This window comes from Sminthopsis crassicaudata, chromosome 2 (genome assembly GCF_048593235.1).
Source record: "Sminthopsis crassicaudata isolate SCR6 chromosome 2, ASM4859323v1, whole genome shotgun sequence".
Taxonomy (NCBI): domain Eukaryota; kingdom Metazoa; phylum Chordata; class Mammalia; order Dasyuromorphia; family Dasyuridae; genus Sminthopsis; species Sminthopsis crassicaudata.
The window spans coordinates 111,273,460-111,295,635 of record NC_133618.1 but is presented as its reverse complement, the minus strand read 5'-3'; the positions used below and the strand labels follow the sequence as shown (position 1 = coordinate 111,295,635).

General features: G+C 34.6%; 1 long non-coding RNA gene across 1 annotated transcript in view; it reads left to right on the top strand.

Annotated features, from left to right (window-relative positions):
• LOC141553250 (uncharacterized) overlaps positions 1 to 22,176 on the top strand; it is an 82,797-nt gene that overhangs the window by 25,352 nt on the left and 35,269 nt on the right. The window lies entirely within an intron of this gene.

Genomic DNA, 22,176 nt, shown 5'->3' with positions numbered 1-22,176 from the left:
GGAAGGTCCAAAGGTAATGTTCCTCTAGGGTATACAAGATTCATTTAAAATAATTTGTTTATCACTACATATATTTTAAACTGACTCAAATGAATTAAGCCCAGAATTAAAAAAAAAAAAAAAAAGAGGAAAAGAGTAGGCTGGATAGCCTTTGGGAAATTGTCCCATGGTTTCAAGCTTTTCTCCTATCTTTTAAATTAAGTAATATTTTTATAAAATGTATAATTAAGGTCTGGAGAATAGAAATTCTTAGGAAAGGAATTGTGACAGTAGATAGACACTGATACTAGCTATGGGGAGTACTAAGCATGTTATCAGAATGAGCAATTCTATTTTATTTTGAACCTCCATTTTGCCACTAAAGAGTTGTTATATAAGCTTATTATGTAAGATAAGCATTTGTATGTAAGCATTTGGCAATGATGTGTAGACATTCTCCAAATTAGTAATCCCTCAAATCTGACAAACAACTACTGGTGATTTGTCACCCCCCCAAAAAAACCCAGATAAATAACTTATATTTGCAAATGATTTTAACACTTAAATAATTTCTTTTCATCACAAACTTAAGCAATCGATCACCAATCAGAACTTAAGATATAACTTGTAAACATTCTTAGCAAGAAGCATAAGAATTCATTGGAAACCTCAACCATCAGCCTGCTCTGGGGTCATGACTAGCACAGCCTCTTCTGCATCCTATGTTCACTCAAGACCAGTGCTGACTGACAAATTTGTCAGAATGCCACTTCAGCGGGAGTCACATGGTCTGCAGCTGGCCAGAGAGGGAAACTTGTCATAAACACAGGGTATAAGACATACCAAGGGCTTTAGGTGGTTCATTCATAAACGGTATGATGTTTGTTTTACTGAATAGTCAGTAAAATTTGATTGCATGCATTGATAAGTATATGTCTTTTTAATATACCTTAAGTTCTAATAATGGTAAATCAGATTTTTTGCATGTACTGTTATACTATATGACCTTGAGTAAGTTACCCTCTGTGTCTCAAATAACTCACTAGGTCTTATCTAGTAAGTTATAGGTGAGTTTCCATCTATATTGGTGGAAGGCATTCCTAAACCAGAAATTCCCCACACTGAAAGAATCACAGATTATTGTCATATTCAGATATTCTTCTGATGATACTATATGACTATAAATAATAATATTCCATCATCTCTGAAGAATTAAAGTAGGGAATCAGCCTGTGAGCATAATTACCCTATGAAATGGTAACTTTGACATTCAATTAGTGCCCTAAAATCTTCTCAAGGCAAGTCTGCTGCTCTGTTGACTTGACTTCATTTTATTTTTATTCTTCAGTAATACACAGGGAAAATATAATATTATATAGGTAAAAGATACTATGCCAGAAAGACTTTAAGGGTGGGTTCTATGAACCTAATGCCTAAAATTTGAAACATTACCAACAAGGGATTGTGCAAGATAAGTGGTATAAATATGTTATCAAAGAAATACTCAGATATTCAGTTGAACTTGTGTTCATGACAATGATCCAAATTGTAACACATACATGTAGTATTGTCTATCTCCTGTAGCTTTTGTTCACACACTCCCAAAAGCTCATGACAGGTGACTTTTTTGTGTGGGATTTTACTTACTATGTTCTGACACTGGGGATATACTGCTGGAATACTCAGGCTGTCCATCACTTACTTATCCCTCATTCTTGCTACATGACCTACTTATTTTTTCCATGACCATTTTATTTTCTTTTTACATCCATTTCCCTGATGACATTCTTCATTCACCCACCATGAAAGACTGAATAGCTTTCCAGCCATCTTCATGATATTGCTCTAGCCTCTTACTCCAACCTTATTCTACATTCCTAGAGTTGAGACCCTGATGAATTTTGCAACCCAGACATAATATTGATCCATAAAAAAAAAAAACAAAAAAAACTTTATCAATGATGGACAGAATCAGCTACACCCAGAAAAGGAACACTGGGTAATGAGTGTAAACTGTGAGCATTTTTTTTGTTTTGTTTTGTTTTTCTTCCCAGATTATTTTTACCTTCCGAATACAATTCTTCCTTTGCAACAACAACAACAAAATTTGGTTCTGCACATATATATTGTACCTAGGATATACTATAAGATATTTAATATGTATGGGAATGCCTGCCATCTAGGGGAGGGGGTGGAGGGAAGGAGGGGAAAAATTCGGAACAGAAGGGAGTACAAGGGATAATGTTGTAAAAAAAAAAATTATCTATGTATATGTACTGTCAAAAAATGTTAAAAATTATAAAATTAATTTAAAAAAGTAAATTAAAAAAAGTTTTTAAAATGTTAAACATTTTTTTGGGAAATTGTTTTATTTATTTAAAGTTTTATTAGTGTCTTTTGTTTTTACCACAGGTAAATTCCCTAATATATATGTTCCTTCATCAATAATCCCTTCCCATAATTAAATCAAACCAAACCAAATAAAAACTAAGCAACACCATGTGTGGCAGTGTATGAAACATACCATATCTGCAGGACGTGATCTCTCCTCAGAGAGGAGAGAAATATATTTTATCAGCTGTTTTCCTGGACCAAGATTAGTCATTACAATCAATCAGAACTAGGTTAAAAGGGGATTGTTAAAATGATAGCTTGAAAAATGTTAACTATAAGCACAGATGAAATTTAGCCGTTGCACATCAAAGTACCATATATTTATTATCAACTTATTGAAAGGAATAATTTCAGTTTGCTTTTTTGAATAATAAGATGTCTATATTCAAGACTCTATTTCAAATAGCATCCAATGTGGCAATAAACAACTGAAATACAGAATGATAGAAGTAGACTTGCACTCAGGGGGGTGCTGGAGCCATGAGCCCATGTCTAAATTTTCTGTTGTTTCTATTCTTTCCCAGTAAAGGAGGTTAGACATGGCTTCAACCTCATAAGCTTCAAAAATTCAGGAAAGTAAGACATAAGAAATTTAGAAGCTGAAGTCCACACCCAGATTTGCCAGGAACCAGATAGCCCAGTCCAGCTGTAGCAAAAATACAGATTTATCCATCCATCTGTCAGGCTACATTTGGAAGTGAACTCCGTGGAGTGAATGTTGTAAAACTTTTTAAAGTTTGAAGCCATTCTCCACACAGATGGAGATAGAATAGAGGTGACTTTATAGCACCTCTCTCCCCATCTCTGCAAAAAGAAGTATATTTCATTATGAGAGGGTCAAATGAGATAATATTTATAAAGGGCTAGCATAATGCCTAGCACATAGTATCCTTTTATAAAGACTTATTTTTGTTGTTATTATTAATGCAGAATGGCAAAAGGGATTGAAACACAGAGGTTTCTCCATGGTGTGCTAAGAACTGCTGTAGCAATACTGTTGTAGATAGCCAGAGAAGCCATGGAGGTAAATACTGGCATCTGAGAAAAGCACTTTGATGTCTCCTGTTGGAGATCTACCCAGGGCAATATCACAGGCTTCTAGAGGTGGGTGCTCATTATAAGTATTTAATTTTATTTTAAAATAATTTGATGTCATATTACACAGCAATACCCAGTTGATTGTTTCCATTGTTTTTGAAAAAGACCAAAATGACATCACTAGATTAGAGCTGAGTTACAGTGTGTCTGACTGTGACTTATTGGACCAGTAGAGCTCAGAATGCTCTTCCAATAGGTCAGACACAAATAGTCCCTATGAACATTTGAGGTGGAATCTCTAACTTCATGGATCTCGTGTTTTTTTCTGAGCTAATTCAATTCTGCTTTGCTCACCGAGCACAGCACCTTCTCAGATGAGGGCACACCATGCTGGGTAGTCTGGTGCTAGTATGTCCCATGTCAAACAATTCTAAAGTTCTTAAGAGAGACCTTGAGGGTGTCCTTGTATCACTTTTTCTGACCACCTTGTGGGCGCTTACCCTGGGTGAGTTCTCCATAAAATAATCTTTTCGGCAAGTGTGCCTTTGACATTCCAACAATGTGGCCAGCCCAATGAAACTGTGTTCTCTGCAGAAGAGCTGGAATGCTTGGCAGTTTAGTTCAAAAAAGGACCTCAGTGTCTGGTATCTTATCCTGCCTAGTGATCTTCAAAATTTTCCTAAGACAATTCAGATGGAAGAGATTCAACTTCTAGGCATGGTGCTGATTGATATACTCTCTAGATTTCACAGACATACAATATCAGCTCTGTAAACCTTCAGTTGGTAGGTGGTCTAATACCTCTCCTCTCCCATACTTCCCTTCGGAGCCCCACAAACACTGAGATAGCTCTGGCAATGTACGTGTCAACCTCATTATCAATGTGGAGTCCTGGAAAGTAGACTGCCAAGGTGAAGGAATTTATCCACAGCACTCAAAATTTCACCATTTGCTGTAACTGATGGTTCCACATATGGATAGTGTGGTGTTGGTTGATGGAGTTTCTGTGTTTTCTTGTTATTAATTGTTAGGCAAAATTAGCACAAGCAGCAGAAAAAAAAAAATTCAACAATAGTCTATGTTTCACTTTCCCCAAAACAAAAATAGCTATATCTCCCCTTCATGCTTCTTCACTATTCTAAGGGTTCCCTCTGAATAGTGAAGACTTACTCTAACGTTGTTGGTTCAAGCCCCATTCCACTATGTTGTCCCCATAATCAGCTGCCAATTAGTGTCTAGTTTCATTTAACCCGTTAATATCAATTAGATTTTCCTTTGTTTTTTTGTTCAGTCATGTAGTCACATCCAACTCTTTGTAACAACATGAACCATAGCCCACCAATTACTGGAATGGTTTGCCATTTCCTTCTCTAGTGAATTAAGACAGAGACTAAGTGACTTATTTGCTCATTTCTGAGCTATACTTGAAATCAGGTTTTCTTGATTTCAGGCCCAGCCCAATAACTTTTACAAAGGCTTTTTTTTATCAAGTAGGTATAGTAAGCTACTGGTTGGTTCTCAGGCTCAGAAGAAGACCCAATTAACTTCTCCATAGTTTCTCTACTGACTAAACTCTCCTTGGGTGTGATTATTCAAATCACTCTAAGTTGTTTCCTAAAATAGAAAAGGATCATTCACATTTTACTTTTACTATGTTTGAGAAATGAAGATTTTAGCCCTTTTTACAGTAAAAAAGATCATATAAACTAACAAGATTTATAAGGCAAAACCAGATTGGTACATTATCATGTTTCTTTTTTAAAAAGTTGCTTAGCTTAAAAACTTTACCAAAAACAAATAATTCAACAAAACAGAAAAATCAAACAAATACATCGTTAAAAATCAGAAAATGACAAAGGTAAACTTGTTATCTTTTCCAAAAACTTGTATCTCATTCATTATTCATTGATTCAGTCTGGTTCCCCTCTTCTCTAATTTATTAGCCCTTCCTAAATTTGGGTCCAGAATTGAATGCAATATTTCAGCTATTGTCTGAATGGAACAAAATACAGAGATAGTCACCTTTTTTTTCTGGGAGCTATGCCTTTTTTAAGGAGGTAGCTAGGTGGCACCATGGATAGAGAGTTGGGTCTGGAGTCAGGAAAACTTGAGTTCAAATTTGGCATTAGATATTTATTGGTTATGTGACCCTGGGCAGGACATTTGATCTCCATTTGCCTTAATCCAATGTCGAAGGAAATGACAAACTACTCCAATATCTTTGCCAAGAAAACCCTGTGGACAGTACAGTCCCTGGGGTCATGAAGGTTGGACATAAGGGAACAGCAATGCATCTTTTAAATAAACCCAAGTTCACATTAGATTTTTTTGCCTACCACATCACACTGTTGAGTTTTTTTTGATCTTGAAGTCCACTAAAACCTCTAGTTTTTTGGGGGGAGTGGGGCAAATGACTGTTTAATCAGACATCACTCCCATTTTGTATTTGTGAATTTAGTTCTTGACACAAAAGCTCATGTTTTTAAAGAGTATCTTTCCCTTAGTGGAACTATATAGCTACAAATCGTGGAATCCTATGTTCAAAAAAAAGACCAAAATTACAAGTGATGCAAAGATATATAGAATATATTAGAAGACTATGGCATATTATCAACAGTAACATACATAAAAAGTTGTGATTTTTGTATAGGATAGTGATATTTAAAAATTTAAGTAGATTAAAAAAACTTTATATTTACAGAAAAAAGGATAATGTGTAAAACAATTGAACACATAATTAATTAGGGGATATAGTGTTTCAGCTGCAGTGGATTATACCAGCATGCATAATAATGTTGCTAAATCACACGTCAGGATCATCCTTCAAAAGTGAGAATTAACATATTTCTAAACATAGAATCTTATGAACTCATTAGAAAATAAATGCTGTCAGACACAGAATGGGTCATAATACTTATATGGTACCTCAAAGACCTCTCACTCTTATCAATGAGAAATTTCTTTCTACCAATGCACACTGTGCACAATACTTCTGATGAAGTTGTCGCTAAATGATGAGGTTGGGGTAGCAATTCTTAGTTCTAAATACAAGGCACAAGGCAATATAAAGAATTGCCCTTCCTGGCTATGTGATCCTGGGCAAATCACTTAACTCCAATTGCCACAGGGAAAAAAAAAAAAAAAAAAAAAAAAGGAATTCCCAATGGCATTCTCTTAGCCAAAGAGTACCTTTATTTACAAGAAGAGGTAACAAACAAAATGAAAAGGTAAAATAAATACCAGGAGTGGCAAATATAAAATAGATTCAGGAGAGCATATTGTTAGCAAAGAAAGAGGTTCAAACAATTTACAAGGGAAAAAACAAGTTCCCTAGTGAAACTCACAATTAAGCTGGAGAAAGAGAATATGCCATGATGTGGGAGTATGCCATTAACTGGCAAACTAAATCCATTGAAGACTTTATCAGACTAAAGTTAAAAGGGGCTAACAAGGAAGGGGATTATGCCATTAATTGGTAGGTTAACTCTAAAAGGGATTTAGCATCCTAAAAGAATTAGCTATAACAAGGAGAAAGACACCATGAAGTAAGGGGAGGAAAGGGGAGCTATAGAAAGACACAAAGCAGAATGCCTTGGCCAATTAACCCCAAAAGGGATTCAGCAAGGATGATGTAGGCCATTGGCAGATTTATAGTGGAAATTTATCCTTGGAGGTTTGACATCATAACATGGCTTTCTGATTGAAAACAGCAAGATGGGATTTCCCACAAAGGTGGGACTGGGAGACTGACCTGATCAGTGCTCTTCCCTGCTTGCCTCAGGGAATAGTATAATCTTATTTTCAGTCTTTCTCTGCTAACCTCCCATCCATTTAGCTACCCAGGACGACATCACTTCTATAACTGTTTTAGTCATTTTCCAATTGTGTCCAACTCTTTGTGATCCCTTTTAAGATTTTCTTGGCAAAGATACTGGAGTGGTTTGCTACTTCCTTCTTCAGCTCAATTTACAGAGGAGGAAACTGAGACAAACAGGGTGAAATAGCTTGTCCAGAGTCACACAGTTAATAAATGTCTAAGACCAGAGTTGTACTCAGAAAAATGAATTTTCCTGACTCTAAGCTTTGCTCTGTTCACTGTGCCACCTAGCTGTCCCTATCTTTTACTTAAGAAATGAAAGTTAATAGGGCTCTATCACCATTACTATTCAATATAGTACTAGAAATGCTAGCATCGGCAATAAGAGCCGAGAAAGAGATTCAAGGAATTAGAGTAGGAAATGAGGAAATCAAACTATCACTCTTTGCAGATGACATGATGGTATACTTAGAGAACCCCAAAGACTCTGCTAAAAAGCTATTAGAAATAATTCAAAATTTCAGCAAAGTGGCAGGATACAAAATAAATCCACATAAATCCTCAGCATTTTTATATATCACCAACAAAATGCAACAGCAAGAGATACAAAGAGAAATTCCATTCCAAACAAATGTTGAGAGTATAAAGTATTTGAGAATCCATCTACCAAAGAAAAGTCAGGAATTATATGAGAAAAATTACAAAACACTTGCCACAAAAATAAAGTCAGATTTAAATAATTGGAAAGACATTCAGTGCTCTTGGATAGACTGAGCGAATATAATAAAGATGACAATACTCCCCAAACTAATCTATTTATTTAGTGCTATACCAATCAGACTCCCAGAAACTATTTTAATGACCTAGAAAAAATAACAACAAAATTCATATGGAAAAATAAAAGGTCGAGAATTGCAAGGGAACTAATGAAAAAAAAAACTCAGAGGAAGGTGGTCTAAGTGTACCTGATCTAAAGCTATATTATATAGCAGCAGTCACCAAAACCATTTGGTATTGGCTAAGAAATAGACCGGTAGATCAGTGGAACAGATTAGATACAAAGGACAAAAAAGGGTACATCTATAGCAATCTAATCTTTGACAAATCCAAAAATACCAACATTAGGGATAAAAATTCATTATTTGGAAAAAACTGTTGGGAAAACTAGAAATTAATATGGCAGAAATTAGATATGGATCCACACTTAACACCATATACCAAGATAAGATCAAAATGGATCCATGATTTAGGCATAAAGAATGAGATCATAAATAGATTAGAGGAACAGAGGATAGTCTACCTCTCAGACCTGTGGAGGAGGAAGGAATTTATGACCAGAGGAGAACTAGAGATCATTATTGATCACAAAATAGAAGATTTTGATTACATCAAACTAAAAAGTTTCTGTACAAACAAAACTAATGCAAACAAGATTAGAAGGGAAGTAACAAATTGGGAAAATATTTTTACAGTTAAAGGTTCTGATAAAGGTCTCATTTCCAAAATCTATAGAGAACTGACCCTAATTTATAAAAAACCGAACCATTCTCCAATTGATAAATGGCCAAAGGGTATGAACAGACAATTCTCAGATGAAGAAATTGAAACTATATCCACTCACATGAAAGAGTGTTCCAAATCACTACTGATCAGAGAAATGCAAATTAAGACAACTCTGAGATACCATTACACACCTGTCAGATTGGCCAAGATGACAGGAACAAATAATGATGAATGTTGGAGGGGATGTGGGAAAACAGGGACACTAATACATTGCTGGTGGAGTTGTGAAAGAATCCAACCATTCTGGAGAGCAATCTGGAATTATGCCCAAAAAGTTATCAAACTGTGCATATCCTTTGACCCAGCAGTGCTACTACTGGGCTTATATCCCAAAGAAATACTAAAGAGCGGAAAGGGACCTGTATGTGCCAAAATGTTTGTGGCAGCTCTTTTTGTTGTAGCTAGAAACTGGTAGATGAATGGATGTCCATCAGTTGGAGAATGGTTGGGTAAATTATGGTATATGAAGGTTATGGAATATTATTCTGTAAGAAATGACCAGCAGGAGGAATACAGAGAGGCTTGGAGAGACTTACATCAACTGATGCTGAGTGAAATGAGCAGAACCAGAAGATCACTGTACACTTCAACAACAATACTGTATGAGGATGTATTCTGATGGAAGTGGAAATCTTCAACATAAAGAAGATCCAGCTCACTTCCAGTTGATCAATGATGGACAGAGGTAGCTACACCCAGAGAAGGAACACTGGGAAGTGAATGTAAATTGTTAGCACTAATATCTGTCTGCCCAGGTTACATGTACCTTCGGAATCTAATGCTTATTGTGCAACAAGAAAATGGTATTTACACACATGTATTGTATCTAGGTTATATTGTAACACATGTAAAATGTGTGGGATTGCCTGTCATCGGGGGGGGGGGAGGGAGTGGAGGGAGGGATAATTTGGAAAAATGAATACAAGGGATAATATTATAAAATATATATATATATATAATAAAATAAAAAATATTTTAAAAAAAGTTAATAGGGCTGGAAAGTTCACCACAAATAATGAGCTATTATAACAACACCAAAAACCCTAGCAAATATTCCAAATAGTGAATGATTTGACAAAACAAACAATATAATTTAATGCAGTTGAATTTATTGATAAATTTGTCCTGTTTAATAGAAATCACTAAAAACTATGAAAGAGTTCTGGCAGAAAATTTAAAGCAAATATGAAAACTAAGTAATATAGATGCAAAATACTATGTTTCATCTAGGTGCCAATTTTAGGAAGGACATTGACAAACAATCTTTTTAAAAGACAGGCAATCAGCATTGTGAGAGAACTGGGGACCATGTTATCTCAGGACTAAAGGAAATGGGAATATTTAGGCTGGAGAAGAGATTTAATGAGAGGGAGAAATGATAGCTGACATGTAGAAGAGGAATAATTTTTGGTTTGCTTAATCCCAAAGGATAGAACGAGCAATGAATTGAAATCTTTAGGGAAACAGATTTAGGCTTTATATAAAGAAAAACTGTCCCTTTATTAGAGTTGTATTTAAATGAAAAACATGACACTTGAAAGAAAAAATCCCTTACCTGAGATTTTAAGGTAGAGGCTTCTTGTCAGCTGTTATAGAGGAGGTTCTTATTCAGGTATGGGTTTGACTAGATGACCCAAAAGGCATTCCAACTCAGAGTCTGTGATTCTGTTAAAAACAGTTTGTGGTTTGTTGATGTTGGGAATTTTTGTTTGTTTGTTTTTTAGAAAGAGAGATAACATGGTTAGAGAGAGAGAGATAAAGAGTAGTTCTATCCTTTGGGATTAAGCAAACCAAAAATTATTCCTCTTCTACATGTCAGCTATCATTTCTCCCTCTCATTAAATCTCTTCTTTTCCAGCCTAAATACTCCCATTTCCTTTAGTCCTGAGATAACATGGTCTCCAGTTCTCTTACAAAGGAAGAGAAAGGAGAGAAAAGGCGGGAGAAAGGAAAAATTAGGAAGAGAATTGAGAATGGTGGAAAAGGAAACACAAAAAGCTAATGAGAATGCCTTAAAAAGCAAAATTGACCAAATGGAGAAGGTGGTATAGAAGCTCACTGAGGAAAATAATTCCTTAAAAATTAAAATTGACTAATGACTTTATAAGAAATCAAGAAATGATAAAACAAAACCAAAAGAATGAAAAAATAGAAAAACAATTTAAAATACCTCATTGAAAAAGCAACTCACCTGGAAAATATATCCAGGAGAGGTAGTTTTAAAATTATTGGTCTACCTGAACGACATGATTTAAAAAAGAGCCTGGACATCATTTTTCAAGAAATTATCAAGGAAAACTAGCCTGATATTCTAGAACCAGAGGGTAAAATAAAAATGGAAAGAATCTACTGATCACCTCCTGAAAGAGATCCCAGAATGAAAACTTCCAGGAATATTATAGTCAAATTCCAGAACTTCCAGGTCAAGGAGAAACTATTGCAAGCATCCAGAAAGAAACAATTCAAGTATAGTGGAGTTACAGTCAGAATAAAACAAGATTTAGCACCTTTTTAAAAAGGATCTTAGGGCTTGGAATATGATATTCTGGAGAGCAATGGAGCTAGGATTATAGCCAAGAATCACCTACCCAGCAAAACTGAGTATAATCCTTCAAGGGAAAAGATGGAAATTCATTAAAGTAGAAGATTTTCAAGCATTCTTGATGAAAAGACCAGAGCTGAATAAAAATTTTGATTTTCAAATACAGGACTCAGGAGAAGCATAAGAAGATGATCAGAAAAATAATATCATAAGGGACTTAATAAAGTTTATTTGTTTACATTCCTATATGGAATGTACATGAGAGGATGATAATTGTAACTCATTAGAGCTTTCTCATTACTATGATATTAGATAATAGAATATATTATATTCTCTTCTATTATTAGAAGAAATGTATATAGATAAAGGGCACAGATGTGAGTTGAATACGAAGAGATAATATCTAAAAAAATAAAATTAAGGGATGAAAAGAAAATGTACTTGGAGAAAGGATAAGGGAGAAGTGGAATGTTGTAAATTATCTTCCATTAAAAAAGAAAGAAAAAACTCTTATAAGTGGAAAGGAAGAGGGAGAGGATAGAAGTAAGTGAATCCTACTCTCAGCAGAACTGACTTAAAGAGGAAATAACATTCATACTCAATATGGATATAGAAATCTATATTATTCTGCAGGAAAGTAGGAGGAAAATGGGGTATAAGAAGGGAGGAGGGTGACAGACGAGAGGACATATTGGGGAAAGGAGTAGTCAATAACAAAACACTTTTGAAAAGAGATAGGGGAAAATTAGAGAGAGAATAGAATAAATGGGTTAGTTAACAGTAGTAATTATAAAAGGAATTTTGAAGCAAGTTTCTCTAATAAGATCTCATTTCTCAAACATAAAGAGAATTGAGTCAAATTTATAAAAAATAAGAGCCATGCCTCAGTTGATAAATGATCAAAAGATATGAACTATGTCCAGAGGACTATAAAACCATGCACATCTTTTGACTTAACAATATGGCCTGAATCCCAAAAGAGATATTTTTAAATGAAAAAAAGCTATGTGTACAAAAATATTTATAGCAGATCTCTTCTCAGGGCAGAAAATTGGAAATTGAGGAAATCCCTATCAATTTGGGGCTAGCTGAATAAATTGTGTTATGTAATTATGATGGAATATTATTATGGGAAATGATAAGCAGGATGCTCTCAGAAAAAAAATCTGGAAAGTCCTCTGACCTTAAGCAAAGTAAAATGTACTTTGAACAGAGTGATAGCAGTATTCTAGAATGGTCAATTGTGAATGACTTTGCTATTTTCAGCAATTCAAGGATCCACAACTACTCTGAAGGACTTATGGGGAAAAATCCTATTCATACCCAGAGAAAGAACTGATTATATCTGAATACAGATTGAAGCATTCTCTCTCTCTCTCTCTCTCTCTCTCTCTCTCTCTCTCTCTCTCTCTCTCTCTCTCTCTCTCTCTCTCTCTCTCTCTTTCTCTTTCTCTCTCTCTCTCTTTTCACTCCCTCCCTCTTTTCTTAAGGGTTTTTTTTTTTTTAAGGGGGAGAACTATGTTTTCTTTCACAACACGACTTTTATGGAAATGCTTTGCATAACTTCACATATGCTTTTTAATGGAGGGTAGGGGGGATGAGAGAATCTAGAATTCAAAGTTTTAAAAATAAATGTAAAAAAAAATTGTCTTAAATGTAACTGAAGAAGAATAAAACATTAAATTAAAAATGTTTTTAAATCAAATAAGAGAGATTGAGGAAAAAATTAGAAGAAAAAAAGAACAATCCAAGAAAATTGTGAAAAGAAAATCTACCAAACTGAAATAGAACTTTAAGGAAGAAAATAATTCCTTGAAAATTAGAGTTGGAATGCTGTATGAAGATGTATTCCGATGGAAGTGGATATCTTCAACATAAAGAAGATCCAACTCACTTCCAGGTGATCAATGATGGACAGAAACAACTACACCCAGAGAAGGAACACTGGGAAATGAATGTAAATTGTTAGCACTACTGTCTATTATCCAGGTTACTTATACCTTCGGAATCTAATACTTAACGTGCAACAAGAAAACTGGATTTATACACATGTATTATATCTAGGTTATACTGTAACACATGTAAAATGTATGGGATTGCCTGTCATCTAGGGGAAGGAGTAGAGGGAGGGAGGGGAAAATTTGGAAACATGAATACAAGGGATAATGTTATATAAAAAAATTATTCATGCATATATACTGTCATAAAAATTTCATAATTATAAAATTAAAAAAAAATTTTAATTAAAAAAAAAAAAAGAAAATTAGAGTTGGGCAAAGGAAAGTGAATGATCTTCTAAGACACCAAAAAAAAAAATCACAAAACAAAATTGAAAGAATGAAAAAGTAGAAGAGAAAGTGAAATATTTCACTAGGAAGACAATGAATCTGAAGAATACTTGGAAGAGGAATAATATGATGGAGGAGGAATAAAATATAACTTAAAAAAATCTTTACAGAATAGTTCTAGAACAAGAGAGCAAAGGATATATAGAAAAAAAAAAATCCACTGATCACTATCTCAAAGAGAACCCAGAAATATCATAGTCAAGTTTCAAAGCTCCCAAATTGAGGAGAAAATATTGAAAACAACAAAGAAAAAAAGTATTTAAATATCATGTAGTTATGATAAGGTTTACACAAGACCTAGCAGCTACTACATTGCAGGAGTATAGAAGACTGCATTCCATAGAATATAAAAGAGCTAGGGTTAAGATCAAGAGTAACTCACCCAGCAAAGTTAAGTATAATCCTAAATGCAAAAAAAAGGACATTTAATAAACTAAGAGACTTTCAGGTTATTTTTCTGACAAAACCCCCAGAAGGAATATAAAGTAAACTAATAACATTATATATTTATATGTGTATATATATCTATATCTATATCTATATATATATATACATATGTATAGTTATACATATATCATAATATATAAAATCATCATAATTATTATAACATAATTAAAAGGAATTCAACAAGATTAAATTATTTACTTCATTAAAGTGAAAATATTAACAGTACTCTTATGATTGCCATTATTTGAGTAGTTTGAAAGAAAAGCTTGAGCTGAGCTGAGTATGATAAGGTAATTCTAAAAAGTATAAAACTGGGTAGGGAGAGATAAAAAGAAGGCATTATCTTATGCAAATAAAGCATAAAAGGAAAAATTTATAGAGAAGAAGCTAGTGGAGGGAGGATGAGTAGTTCTGGAACCATACTCTCATGGGAATGGATAAAAGAAAGAAATATGTACATGTAGGTATAAAAGTCTTTTAAATTCAGAAAGAAATAAGAGAGAAAGGGGATAAGATGGGGTGAGAAAAAGGGAGGGAATTTTTGAAGAGTATAAGTGTTAAGGAATAGGAGGGCAAGGAACTGGGTAGAAGTGAAGCAAAGGAGTGAGGATAGAGAGGGGGTAAATAGGATAAGAAGGATAATGAGAAAAAATAAGAAAGATGAAAATAATAAATAATTGTAGCTTAGAATATGAATGGGATGAAGTTATCAATAAAATAGAAATTGATAGCAGATCCAAAATTTGAATTCAACTATAAATTGCTTCCAGAAAACATTATAAAAATGAGAGATGTTCATAAAGATGAAGAAAAGGGCAGGAATAGAATTTGTTATGTAAAAAAAGCAAGAATAGTAATCATGATCTCAGATGTTACATTTAAAATAGATTTAAACAAAAGTAAAAATTAGAGAAACTATATGTCAGCAATATTATTTAATATTGTTTTAGGCCATTTAAAATACCTAGACAGTATAAAATCACTGACTGTATACCTGACAAAACAGACCCAGAAATTATATGAACATAAACACAAAACACTATTTATACATATAAATTCAAAACTAAATAATTTGAATAATATTTATTGTTCATGGGTCGTTAAACCAATATAATTTTTAAAATGACAATTTCGCTAACTAGTCAATGTTATCCCTATTAAATTACCCAAAAACATTTTTACTAAGTTAGAAAAATAGTAACAAAGTTATTGAACCAAAGTTCATTTGGGCAGGAATTTCAAATATACTGGGAAAAAAAGAAGTAAAGGAAATAGATTCAACAGGATCAGACCTTAAACGATATTATAAAAGGGACCATTGTTAAAGTATAAAACATTTTTTTGATTATTTTAAATTAAAATCTTCTTGTATAAATAAAACCTATGTAGCCAAGAATAGAAAGAATATAGAAAATTGGAATAAAACATAGAGGTTACCAATGTCTTTTTTCTTCTCAGAGTGACTTCATGTTGTCTCTGCCTGGGAATAGCATCTTTGTGGAATATGTCATCTCTCTGCAGCTCAAATGGATCTACTGTGCTGGGCATGGTCTCTCTTAGTGGGCAAACCATTCTGCTATGGGGGAATAGTTTGTCACTATACTTGGGAAGAGAGATGAAGGAAAGTTGAAGAGACATTCCCTCTGAAAAAGCTAGGTTATTCTCTGCTCAGGTACTAGAAATGTCCCTCTAAAGAAAGAGTACTGTTGTAGAACAGAATAGCCTATTTATTAAAAGGCACCACTAAATGTGGGTAGTTCAGCCAACCAATGACTAGCCATCTTCTAGTTTCATCAGATTGATAGAGAAATGTCTTTATACCTCCTAAAGGAGCAATAAATATTTCTGTACACTTCCTTTATAAGCCTTGAATGGGCCACTCAATATGCCATACATACCCTGTTCAAAGAACAAGATGATCCACTAAAAATACAAAAGGATAATTCTTTTTAATGTATATTCAACTGCTCCACGCCTAAAAGGAGCAAACCTTAGCATTCCCTTGTCTTGGGACATTACATTCTTCAATCTCTTCAAGTTGAGGTAAAAAGTGGACCAGACCTTGATTAGGAAATTTTCTGATGATGTCCCTTCTAGACTCTTTGCTAAAACTCAAAGCTAAAGTAAGATTAGTTTGAAATTATTTTCCTTAGCAAATAATATGAATAGCTAGGTGATACAGTGGAGAGAGCACCAGCCCTGAAGTCAGGAGGACCTGAGTTCTACTCAGACACTTAACATGTCCTAGCTGTGTGACCTTGAGCAAGTCACTTATCTCCAATTGCCTTAGGAAAGCAATAATAATAATAATATGCCTATATAGGCATAGTTCAAAAATCTAAAGTTATATTTCATTTTTGTTGGAGAAGAGTTTGAATTTATCTCTTACAAATATTGAAATATGTTGGGTTTGTAAATATTCATGTTTTTCTTATTGGTCTTTTGGGTAGAAAAAAAATGAATTCCAGAAAAGGGAAAATTTTATTGTTTTAAAATGAAATTAAAATGTGGCACTGTCAAGCTGGGTAACTTTGAATGGATGAGATTTCTAAAGACGAAGATCAAGATTTTAAATGCTTTATTAAAACACATTTCTTTACTAGAGGGAAAGACTATAAACAACATCTGAAAACGAATCTCAAGTGTTAGAATCTCTTTCCAAGACACGTGGTTTGATGACGGTGATCAGACATTTCTAGCATGACAAATTTTGTTTTGCCTCTGAGAAGTAGCTACTTAGGATTATATCAAATTTGAATTTAATTTTTCATTTTTTAAACTAAAGAACACCACACTTTACTAAAGCAATATCCAGCTGATTTGGGAAAAATATCTGAAACCATTAAATATACATACAAAAAGGGCCTGACCTCTACCTTATTTATCTTCAAGTTACCATGGTGGATCTCTCCTCCCTTTCACAAACTCCTAGGAAACATTTCTCTACTTACCACTTACATTTCTTTTCCTCTCATTCACTTCTCAGTCCCTTGCAATCTGACTTCGGACCTACACTGAAACTGAAACCTTACTGAAAGGTTACTTCTAATTGTCAAATTCAAAGGCCTATTTTTAATTTTTATCCTTCTTGATCTAACAAGCTTTTGACACTATTCACTACCCATTCCTCCTAGATAAGAGACCGCTCAGTGCATAAAGAACTAAAAAAGCATGGAATTAGGTCCTTCCTGTTATACATATGAGCTTTGTGACTCTGAGCTGATTCCCTCAATTCTCTAAACCAGAGTGGTATGACCCTGGGGCTTCTTAATGCAGCCATAACTGATTTAAAATTTAAGTGAGGGAAAAAAGTCAACAAAATAAATAAAAATGCAATCAAACACAGATAATATTAACATGTGATTTTCTAAGTCAATATGCCAGTGGTTGAAATCCTATTGAGGGGAAGAAAAAGAATCTTAGTGGTATGCTATCCTGAACTGTCAAGGGAAGATTTGCTCAGCTAGGAGAAATTTCCTTTACCAATGAAGCCCTTAGATCATACACTCCATGATAACTTCCCTTCTCAGGCTCTTCATGCTGCCTTCTTTTGAATTTCTGGCACACTTTTTGGCCACATCTGGCTGCTCCATCCCAACATACTGTACTGGGTATCAATGCCATACCTCCCAAATTTGAATATCTCAAAGCTCTGTCCTGGTTCCTTTTCTCTTCTTTTTCTCCATAATAATTTTAATCTTACCAGCTCCCTTGCATTTAATTATAATTTCCCTATAGATGATTCTCAGATCTACATATGTAATCTATAATCCATCTTCTCCTTAGATTCCAATTCCACCATTACAGAAGCAAGTTATTGGACAGTTTATCCAAATGTATGTCCTGTAGGTATCTCAAACCCAATACATCCAAAACAAAACTCATTATCTTTCCTCCAAAAACCTATCCCTTCCCAAATTCCCCTCTTTCTGTTGAGGAGACCACTATCATTCCAGTCATTCAAGTTCATAGTCATTCTCAATCTTTTCTCACTTATCCCCTATATCCAATTCATTGCCAAGTTCTGCTTATTCTACTTCCACAACAATTCTCCAACCTATCCACATATTCCCACACATATAACCACCAACCTTAACAACTTTCCACTACTAAATCATTGCAATAGCTTTCTAATTGGTTTCCTAATATCCAGTCTTCCCCTCCACTCCCTATCTATTCATATTTATGAAAGAGATTTTCCTAAAACACAGATTTAAACATACATGTTTTTCTCCTGTTCAATCAATTCCAGAGGTTTTCTGTTGCTTCTAGGATAAAATACAAACCCCTTTATTTGGCATTTAAAGCTTTTCACAATCTGGCTCCAGCCTGTCTTTCCAGGCTGATTGCTCTGCTTTAGTCATAGTACAGTACAGTCAAATTGGTCTGCTTTGTATTCCTCACACACTACATCCCATCACTGTCATTGTGTTTTTGCATAGGTTATCTCTTGTGCCTGGAATGTACCCCCTCTACCCTTGAGACTTTTAAAAAATACCAATCTTTCTTCAAAGTACAGGTCAAGAACCACCTTCTTTATGAAACCTTTCCTGAGCTAACCAGCTGCTAGGATTTCCTGCACCCTTTCCCCCTTATGCTCTTTTCCCTTTTACCTACAAAAAAACCCCTCATATTTATTCTGTGTATATGTATAATATATAAGTATTTGTGTGTTGTTATTACCTTTCCATAGAACCATAAGTTCATTGAAGACTGTGAAGACCCTACTGCTTATCATAGCACCTAATCAAATAAATGGTTTTTGTTTTTGATTGATTCTTCTCCAGGTTGAATTCTGTATTCTCTGGATTTTCTTTACCATGCCATAGAATCCTCTTCACCCTGGAAGCTCATTCCATTATGGAGCTTGTCAGTGGTATGTTGGTAAATGTTTAACAACCAGTTCTTGAGGTGGGAGGGGGGAATATATCATTGATACATTTATAAATTCAATCTATATTATTAATAACTTCTCCATCACTCTGAAGTCTAAATAATCAACAAAACAATAAATCAAGCCTTTATCTATAATGTTTGTCAATTTCTGAGGCATAAGTGCTCATATTGAAAATTTTAACAATTAGCTCTTGCAAGCCAGTAGATGTTGTCTCCATCTTATTCCTGTTATTAATCCTCATTGGTTTGACCCCCTCTGAAGCACTGTTGAACAGCTCCTGCTCTGACATAATTTCTCTTCTCTGGGTTTTCATGACATTGTTCTTTCTTGGTTCTTCTCTTATCTATCAGACAGCTCCTTCTTTATCTTCTTCACTGAATCACTATCCATGTCGATCACTCCCTTGTATGTATAACCCATGTTTTGTCTTGGTCCTTCTCTTGTTTTCCCTGCAATGTCTCTCTTGTTTACCTCATCCATTCTCATAGCTTTAATTATTTTTTCTATTCAGATAACTCCCAGATCTCCATGGATAGCCCAAGCTATCATTCCAAGTTCCAAGTTCCAGTCCTCTTATCACCAACTCTCTACCAGATCTTTTCAATTGGATGTCCCATATCTATCTCAAACTTGAACTCAGGTCTTCCTGACTTCAAGGCTGGTGCGCTATCCACTGAGCCATCTAGCTGCCCCGCTAATTTCTTTTTTTTTTTTTTCTTCTAATTTCTTTACCACTGTGGAGATGGTATCACTAATCTTGTGGCAATCCAGGTTCACTCAGCATCATCCTCGACTCTTCACTCTCATTCAACTAACATATCCAGTTGACACATCTTGTTATTTCTACCTCCACAATGCATCTTACATATGTTCCCGTCTTTCCTTTTCACCAAGCCACTACCTTAGTCCAGGTCTTTATTACCTATCCCCTGGACTTTTGCATTGATCTATCTCCCTGTCTCAAGTCTCTCCTCTTACCCATAGCCACCAAAAGGATTTTCCTGAAGTGCAGGTCTAACAGTATGATCCTCCTAGTCAATAAATTCTAATGGTTTCCTATAACCTCCAGGATTAAATATAAACTCTTCTGTTGATATTTAAAGCTCTTTACAACCTTGACCTTTCTATTATACATTACTACCCTTCTCACACGTATCATTCAGCCAAACTAACCTTGTTGTTCTTCATATCAAATATTCCATCTTGGGTCTTGTCTTTGCACTGGCTATTATTTCCATGCAGGGGTGTCCTGGAGCAAGCTCAAATTGGTTTTCAAGTGGATTGTTAAATTTTCAGAGTGAGTACTTAATCCTTGGAAACTGGCAAAAGTTATAAAACAGGCTTTGATTCATTGTCTTGTTGATTTCTAGATTTGAGAAAATAATGACAAAAATGTTAATAATAAAGATCAAATTTAAAAATATGTCATGAGTATATTTTTCTCCCGGAGAACTGGCTGTTAAACATTTAGCAATACACCACAGATAGGGGCCAGTACATTAAAAATGCAAATTAAACTTAAAATTTTGTTGCATATATATCCCCCTTCCCAGGCAGTTATTAACCATTTACCAATCCTGACTTGTATGTTGCCCTCCAATCTCACATCTCCAAACTGCCTATTAGAATACCTCAAAATGCAGATCCTATAGATATATTAAACTCAACAAGTCTAATATTGCACTCATTATCTTTTCTCTCAAATCTTCCCACTTTTAGAGCATCACCATTTTCCCAGCCTTCTGGGCTTATGTTGTCTTCCTCACTATCTCCCCTCCCCATTTCCAATCTATTACTAAGTCCTGTTGATTTTTATCTTTGCAGCATTTCTTGAATATTCTCCCTTCTCTCTTCTAATACTGCTATCACTTTGATGTAAGTCCTCATCATCTTATAAGTGAACTGATACAATAGCCTGCTGAGTGATGAGTTGCTCCACTTTCCAGACCATCTTCTACTCAGCTGTCATATTGATCTTTCTAGAGCACTGGCCTCACCATGTCACTTCCCTATTCAATAAACTTCATTGGCTTCCTATGTCCTCTATGATTAAATATACATCTCTGACATTCAAAGCCCTTCATAACCTAATCCCCTCCTACCTTTCCAATCTTTTTACATTTACTCTCCTATTTTTTAATTTAAATTTTTTTTATTTTTAATAATATTTTATTTTTCCAAATACTTGCAAAGATGTTTCAACATTCATTTTTGCAAAATCTCTCCTTCCCCCTTCCCTCCTGAGAGAGCAAGCAATCCTATATAGGTTAAATATGTGCAGTTCTTCTAAATATATTTCCATATTCATTGTGTTGGACAAGAAAACAAATCAAAAGGGAAAAAAATCACGAGAAAGGAAAAAAAAAACAACAAAAAGGTGAAAATACTGTGCTTTGATCTACATTCAGTTTCTATAGTTCTCTTTGGATGCAGATGGCACTTTCCATCATAAGTCTATTGGAATTGCCTTGAATAACCTCATCGTTGAGAAGAACCAAGTCCATCACAGTTGATCATCACATAATATTGTTGTTATTGTGTATAATGATCTTCTGGTTCTGCTCATTTCACTCAGCATCAGTTCATGTAAGTCTCTCCAGGCCTCTCTGTATTCATCCTGCTGGTCATTTCTTACAGAACAATAATATTCCATAATTTACTCAGCTATTCTCCAGCTGACTGATATGCACAGTTTTATAGCCCTTTGGGCATAGTTTCAAATGCTCTCCAAAATGGCTGGATCATTTCACAACTCAGCCTATAATGTATTAGTCTTACATATATTTTCAATCCATTGCTCCTGGTTTCCTTGCTGCTCTTCAAACAAGATACTCCATCTCACAACTTCAATCATTCTCACTGACTGTTCCCCCATGCCTCGAATGTTCTCTCTTCTTGTCTCTGCTTCCTGACTTCCCTGGCTAGCTATAAATCCTAGCTAAAAATGTTAGTACTTTCTACCAAAAGACTTTCTTGATCCCCTTTAATTCTAATGCCTTCTCTTTATTGGTTATTTCCAATTTATCTTGTTTCCAACTCTGTTTGTACTTATTTGTTTGTACATTATCTCCCTCATTAGACAGGAGTTCTTTGTCTTTTGCTTTTCATTGTATCCCCAGTACTTAGCACAGTGCCTAGCACCCAAACGGCA